Source organism: Coffea arabica, chromosome 4c (genome assembly GCF_036785885.1).
Source record: "Coffea arabica cultivar ET-39 chromosome 4c, Coffea Arabica ET-39 HiFi, whole genome shotgun sequence".
In the NCBI taxonomy this organism is placed as follows: Eukaryota; Viridiplantae; Streptophyta; class Magnoliopsida; order Gentianales; family Rubiaceae; genus Coffea; species Coffea arabica.
In genome coordinates this window covers 18,663,124-18,671,050 of record NC_092316.1, presented here as the reverse complement: position 1 = coordinate 18,671,050, position 7,927 = coordinate 18,663,124, and the positions used below count along the sequence as shown (strand labels likewise).

Genomic DNA, 7,927 nt, shown 5'->3' with positions numbered 1-7,927 from the left:
CTTGTCTTTGTAGTACTTGGAGCTTGCTGAATGGCTATTGGATGAACTTGTTGTTGTGTGTGTACCTTTGGGACTGGCTGAGGAAATAATGAAGCCATGATGGCTGGAAAAGTAAGCAAATTCAGGGGAAGTGCTGTCCGAACTTTGAAGGGACTTGTTTGCATTGAGTTTGTGATCTAAGACTTGGATTTGAGCAAGGCAATGATATATGATGGATGGTTTCTGAGCCATGGAGGTGAGTGACCTCAAACTATTTCTGAAGTTATTTATGAACCGTTTCCTGCATTGTTTACTTTTGAGCTGTTTCCAAAGTTACTTTTGTACCGTTTTCTTGCATTATTTACCTTTAAACTGTTTCCAAAGTTACTTTTGAATTGTTTTCTTGCATATCATGCGTGCTTGCATGTGAGTGTTCCTTATTTGCTATATTTTCTTGACTTCATAACTTGTATTATTGATTGATAACGTGTTAAGTGCTTTGAATGATTTTCAAAACGAGCTTTCTAGGCGAGTGTGTACTTTATTATACTTGACCTAAATAACTGTACAATTTTCAAGGATTTAATTATTGAAATGCTAGTTGCGCATGAATGTAAGCCGTTTGGTTGAATTGGCCACTGCCCTTTGTTACCGATCGACTCGAGCTAGAAGCGGACTCGGTCGGGCGATATGGTGACCCTGGGTGAATTTGGTATACTCGAGTATTACCTTGTAGTCCGGCTACGTCCGGATGGGTGGAGTCCGGCCAATGGTCGGATGGGTGGAGTCTGGTCAATGTCCGGAAAAGGGGATGAACGAACAAAAGGATGAATGAGGGATTCTACTTACAAAAAATGTATTTTCAAACGATTTGAGGAATAAGGGGAAATGTCAGGGGAACGAACGAACAAACGAATAGCTCTATGTGAGCCCGTATCCTTTTAATGAATGTTACTATCGCTTTCCATTGTAAATGTTCCTTGAATTATTGATATTCCATTTTAATGTATTGTAAATGTTGTAATTGTTTATGGACTTATCATTTGATTTATGACATCATTGAAATGAACTATTGTGAAATCGATTTGATTACTGATTTTAATGGTTATTCGCTGTGTGGCGACCCCACTTTCCCCTAAGGCGAACCAGAGGGTTGGCGGGCCGTCTGCCTAGCTCTCGCCAGGACTCACGCAAGCAAGCTAGCAAAAATCCTTCCGAAGTATAACCTAATCTATTACAACATCGTTTCCCTCCAAATAAGCCGGTTTCTAGAATCACATTAACTTCAGAGATAACAGTGCCTTAAGATAGCCAACGTCGATTCTTAAAATACCTTCCCGAATACAACCCAAGAAACAAAACATCAATTCAAATACATCCTTACAAGCCAAGTAACAAATTCATACAAGCCATATACAAATCCAGGGTTTACACTTTTTCAGCTTCAAGTGGCAACCTAAGGCAAAACTACAATGTTTCACTCGAATTACATTCATGAAAGCAAACAATCTAGTACTACTTCCGAGCACCTTTGGTCTCAAATCCTGTAAAAGAAAATCACAACGTGGAATGAGCTACACAGCCCAGTGAGGTTCCAAGACACTCTAACAGTTCAAACAAATCAAGAAAGTTGTGCATGTCATATGCATGGTGCGAGGTTACACAATGGCAGGTTATCATGAGGTGATAATCATTACTCGGGTAATTGCTACTTTGAAAACACATGTAGTAGTAGTACTTTTGCTGGTAACTTTACTATGAGTACAACTCATAAATTATCTAAAATCACTAACGTATTTTTGGAATGAATGACCATATAAATATATTTTCATGAATTTTTAGTCAAACAAATAGTGGCTCGTCTGACTAGAAGAACATTACAAGGATTGCTTCATCTCAGAGATTAATGCTCATGAGGAGTCTTACCCGAGAAATGTCAACTAGGAGAGCAATAACATTATTAATAGCAAAGCAAGTACAAAAGGATACAGTACTCGGTCCACTTCCCGTCCTTATAACTCCGATCGGTAACTCCTTCGGTTGGCTGGCCATCAACTTATCCCTCCAGTGGTAGTACTCGAGTATACCGAAACGGTTGTCCAGGGTTCCACCTACCCGATCGAGCCCAGTCCTGGCTCGAGTAGGTCAGTAACCGAGACAGGGCCCAAGTTCAGCTTATAGCTTACAACATGCCCAGGTAACCAAGTAATTCGACAAAAAGTAAAATTCATCATTTGAATAGGTCGAGAGAGGTAAAGTACACACTCGCCTAACAATGATGGACAACTTCATATAACATGTGATTCATGATAATCAAGTAATCAAGTGGATACTTAGCACGTAAGCGCGTAAGCAATACAAGTTGATTTCATGGGAGCATGTAATTCACGGATATCGAATAATCATATAGATTAGAAATCATGTGAGCAAATAGTCAAGTAATCAGGTAGTCATGTGGGTTGGTAAACGGTTCACGGTTAACGGTTAACGGTTGACGGTTAACGGTTGAGTAATGACGGTTATTTGGCAGGCATTTGCCATATTAATAGGCCATCATTGGCCATTATCCCATTTTTACCATGTGAGAGTGGAGGAAATTCACTCCAACGACGTTACTACATTTATGTTTCACGCAAGTCACCACTCGAACGGCTAATGTGATAAAGTACACACTGCGCACTTCGATGGATCGAAACTCATTTTTCAAATTGTCACATAACGAGTCACAAGAGCACTTTAACCAAATAAGCATAAAACAAGCAGGCTAAGCACGTATTGAGTTTACAAGATCATTTGATAGGGTTAATCATTTAATCAATTCATGTCGATATGCAATGCAAGTATATATATTTCTTAAATAGGCACGAGTATGGTAAATACTTAACGATCATGAAATGAGCATGTCCTAGACTTACTCAATTACGTATTCCTATATGGAACACTCACCTAGTCAAACACACGCAATAGGTCTCAAACAAGCGTTTTAGGAGTCCGCTCCGAGTTCCTCTTGAAGATCTCCTCGGTTGCCTGAGCAAACAATAATTCAAGTACCACTCAATATCGCTACGAATTCTCTAGTTTTCGATGAAGATTGTACGCTAGTGAAATCTAAGAAATTAACGCGGAGACGAGCCTAAGAATTCGTGTAACTCGAGGTTCACAAGTGGGGTTTTAAAATACAAGACAAATCTGATTTCCATCTCTGGATTCAAATGTAAAACAATCAAATGATATTGACAGAAATGAAGAGTTCGAAACCCCTTAGTTTCCTTTAAGTTAGAAAATTCCAGATTTAACAAGTAATCTTTGAAAAATCATATCTTACTCTCTACAAGCCCAAAATTGAAAAACTTGGTACTATTGGAAACCTCTTTGAAAGTACTAAAAGTTCCTAGAATACACTTTTCCATGATTCTAAATGGATATAGTCAAAAATGGGCTCAATGTTACTGTTTTGGTTCATAAGGCAGATTAAAGTTGGTTTTTGGCCAACTTTGGAATTTCGGCAAAATTCACTTGTTTGGAACTAGCTTTTGAAATTTTCAACCCTATTAGTGTTGTAATCCAAGAGTATAACAAAATAAATGGAACGAGAAACGGGGTTTTGAGCACCAAGATACGGTAGCTCAAAGTTACTAAAATTCTCTTGTGAAACATGGGTTTTTCAAACTCGAGTCATGAATTTTGGTAATTTATTTGACCCATGAAACGGCCTCAGAATAACACCATAATTATCAGTATAATACTACCATATAAGGGTTGTTCCTCTACCAAATTTCATGGAAAAATAACTTCGGAAAGGTGGTCAATCAAACACCTAAAATTTCGCAAATACTAAGACAAAACTGCCTTGAACCTTTTGTTTTTCCATTTCAGACATTTGGTCAAAGGAAAATTCCTCCAAACCTGGTTCATGGTACATTTGGTAAGTGTTTAGCATCAAAATATTCAGTTAGCAAGTCTTTGCCAAACCTTGCATCAAATCTGTCTAAAAATCAGGGTTTTCAAGGACAGAGCAGGTTTCATATTTTGATCACAGATCACTCAAATTAACTCAGAATTTGTCATGGTTTAAGGCGTTGGAAAATACATTCATAGAGCTATAATTTCACAGAAGAAATCATTTTGAAATTCGGCACACAACTAGCTCGAATTCGAGTCACAAGTTGCAGCCTCAGCATTTTGTTCTTGTAAAGCAGAGAAACAGAACAGCCAACTTAAAATAGTTGTTTTGGCTCACATACATGGAACCAGAATGTGCATTTTATATCATCGAAAAGGTTGGAATGTCTAGTTTCAAATGCCGCTGACGGCACTCGATTTCGACATCGGAGTTCAAAATTATGGCCGAAATACGAAAGCTGGTCAGAGCATTTCGGAAATAGTTCCAGATTTACTAGCTTTGTTAAATCGATTTATTTGACCAACCTAACCTCAATATTTTTCAATGAAACTTTGAACATCATATATTCAACATATCAACATGATATACAAGTCATGAAACCCTCAAAATTTTGCAAAAAGGGGTGCGATTAAAACAGGGTAAATCTGAACATTTTTGAACTATGCATCTTTTGGAGTCTAGACTAGCTAGGTATCATTAATCTACCTATTTAAACACTAAACTAGCATTATATCCATCATCAATCCAAGGGTGGGAGTTCATAGAGCCCACCATCAAAATTTTCCGACATGAAATAAAACAAATAACATGTAATTTTGGCAAATAATTCCACCACAATAAATCTGTCATCGGCTAAACAGAATTTCCAGCAGCTAATTGGTCATAAAACCAACTTTTTACTCGGCTAATACATGATATTAAGTACTCAAATCCGACAAACAAATACTTGACTAGCTAATCAGATCATCCAAGTCATTGTGGGAATTCATAGAGCCCACTCACCAATTTTCCATTAAAACTCAAAAGAGCCACCATCGGCTAAGCTGGAAAAAAATTGCAGCAGCTATGTTTCAACATTTTTGGTCAATTCATCCAACGGATCAAGTACTTTACAACTGAATATCTTACAAGACTTAAGACACATATATTTCATGCATTAACTTATCTTAACCAATTAACACTTCTAGTTCGGAATTAAATTCAAACAATGGTCATAAACCTCAAAATTTCCAGGTTCAACCTCACGGTAGTTCACAAATTTTCCAGCGATTGTATGTTTTTATTACAACTTTTTCCTTGGCTAAAACAGAGTATTAAGGTCTCAATTCAACATGTCATCACTTAACTAGTTAATTAACATATCTAGCTCAGGAATTACTTTCGATTAACAACAAAAATCCTCCAAAATTTCCAGAAATTTCCAGCTTCAAACCTCGGTTGTTGTGGCATGAAAACTGATTGCATTGTGATTTTATTTCGGATTTAACCCAACTAATTAGCCACATGCAAAGCTCAATTATCTCGTTATTAGCTAGTTAGTTATGGTTATAGGCTCAAAGCAACAAGATTAAACCAAATGAAGCTATATTATTCAAGGCAGACTCTCGGTAGAAATTTTTCATCAATACAGAATTTTCCTAAGCTCCTTAATTCATTATCCAACTTCATAAAATTGTCATGCAAGGCCCTAATTAGCTTAACCATCCGAGTTTTAATTAGCTAAACACGGTTTCATGCTCAGATTGTCGAAATTAAGCAAATTACAACTGCATTTTTCATCTCAAACTCACGACAAAAATCATTTTCACTGGATCGGATTTTCTCAAGCTCCTAATTCCTCATCCGGACACTCAATCCAGCATGCGTACATTAATCTTTGTGTTATCAACTTAGCTAATCACAGCTAGCAAAGTAAGAACCGAAATTTCCAGAAACAAGCTGCAATTCCAGCTTCAAACTTTCGACAGCTTTAATTCTTTTTCCAAATCAGATTTCTTAAGTCACAATTCCTCATCTAACCTCACAAGCACCACATGCAAGTCCATAGCTGACCTCACTTGCCTATAACCAACTAATTTCAGTTCAGAAGTTACCTCAAATGGAGCTCATACACACGGTTAGCAGCAGAAATAATCCTCCTCCCTTCGGCAGCCCAGAAAATGCAGACCACTAGCTCTCTCTCTCCCTTGCTCTGGGTGGCGGCTGGAATGGAGAAAGTTCAGCCCTTAGTCCCTTCACCAGCTCACGGTTAGAAGACAGAATGAATCACAAGTCCCTCTCTTCTCCCTCTAGCTTACGGACGGAAAGAAAAGAAACAAGAAGCTCGGCTCTCCCTCACTCTCACTCTCGGCTTGCAGAGTGCAGCTCTCTCTCTCTCTCTCTCTCTCTCTCTTGGTCGATGATTACAAGGTGAGGAAATGTTGTTGTGGTTTGGGCTGAGGTAACAATGGAGAGGAAATGGAGATGAATGGCAGATAAGGTGCCGCGGTTTGTAATATGAGATGATGAGGAAGTATTGTGGTGCCGTGGTTTGGGATGTGAAATGGGGTAATGGTATAAGGTGCCGCGGTTTTAGGAGTAGAGGTTTCGTGTATTAAAATCAGTTGCGTATGGAATTGGTGATAGTTGCGGTAATTGAACTTGCGGTCAGAGGTTTTGTTTGGTTTGCATGGAAAGGTAAGGGCATTTTAGTCTTTTCACTTTGCTCCCTAACCTCAACTTAATTTCTCAATTCCAACTTAATTCTTAAAATTATCCCCAAGCGTGATTTAAACGTCTAATTATACCCTAATACACCTAAACCATTTGTATCGAATAATTATCGATTAAACTTGAATATTGAGATTCCTAGTAATTCTTATATTATTTAACGATTAAATTAGTCCTTAGAATTCCAATTATTATTTCTCAAGGAATAGAGTTAGTCTAACTCAAAATTTATCGATTTAGTAATGTAAAGTCAAGTGAAATAATAATCAAATCCAAGGATGTCAATTTGCACATAAAAATTATTTTTACGCACTTATTGTGAAAACAAAGAAAGATAAGGATATATTTATCGAATTTTCACGCCTTGAGTATGTTTAGTATATTAGAATCATATTTATCTAAAATTCATTGGTTTTCATTTTAACGCGGAAATTCTTATTAACATTTAACGTTAGCAACTAATTGGAATTAATTATTGAAATTCAAGAAATTTTATATAATTAATCTACTAAGGTAGTATTAATTTTAACATAGAGAAGACTAAGTATTTTAGCATTTTATGTTAAGGCGATAAATTATTCTAACTCCAAAGATTTTAATTTAGTCTAACAAAACCAAGAAATTTCATAACTTAGGAAAATTATATTATTTCTCACATGAAAAGTGTTTTTACGAACTTATTTGGAAACAGGTGAAAGTAATCCTAAAAATTATTAAAGAATTAAAGAAAATGTAAATGAAATATGCACAGGTTTATATATATATTTTTGGTGTCCTCACAACCTACCTTCCTTAAAGAGAATTTCGTTCTCGAAATTCATACCTTCTGAAATCTCGGATAACCCTAAACCATGTGGTATGATCATGTCATGTGTTCGTTCAGACGCCACTGGTCGGTTCCTCCTTCCATTGACTTGTCGAGGGACAGTTCCATTTCCCTGTTGAGCAGTGGTGTCTCGTGGATACCTCCTTGGACAGTCATGAACTTTATGGCTAGTACTCCCACATCCCATACACTTTCGTCCCTTTAGCCAACAGTTTTCTTCAGTGTGATTCGTCCTTCCACAATATCCACAAATTGGACGAGGTGTTGTGACCTGACTTGTTTGCGAGGTTTTCTTTGATCGTGTCTGTCCTACTGAAGTCTCTCGCGACATAGTTCCTTTTGGTTCCTTTACCCTGAGTGGTGCAGGAAGTAACAGTCCTACCCCATCCACTTCTTTTCTAACTTTGGGTGGTGGTCCATTTTCTCCTAGTGTACTGTCAGATGCGTCTCTTTTCCTTGCTTGAAAAGCTCTCAGTTGAGATTTTGTGATTTCTACCCTTTGCGCTTTT

At 37.4% G+C, this 7,927-nt stretch overlaps 1 long non-coding RNA gene across 1 annotated transcript; it reads right to left on the bottom strand.

Moving 5' to 3' along the window:
• Nucleotides 1-1,224: 1,224 nt before the first annotated feature.
• On the bottom strand, nt 1,225-6,412 carry LOC140005320 (uncharacterized). The gene is made up of 2 exons (XR_011813132.1): nt 5,977-6,412; nt 1,225-3,006 (listed from the first exon to the last, which is right to left on the bottom strand). It is a non-coding gene; the product is annotated as an uncharacterized lncRNA (long non-coding RNA).
• Between the last annotated feature and the right edge of the window lie 1,515 nt (nt 6,413-7,927).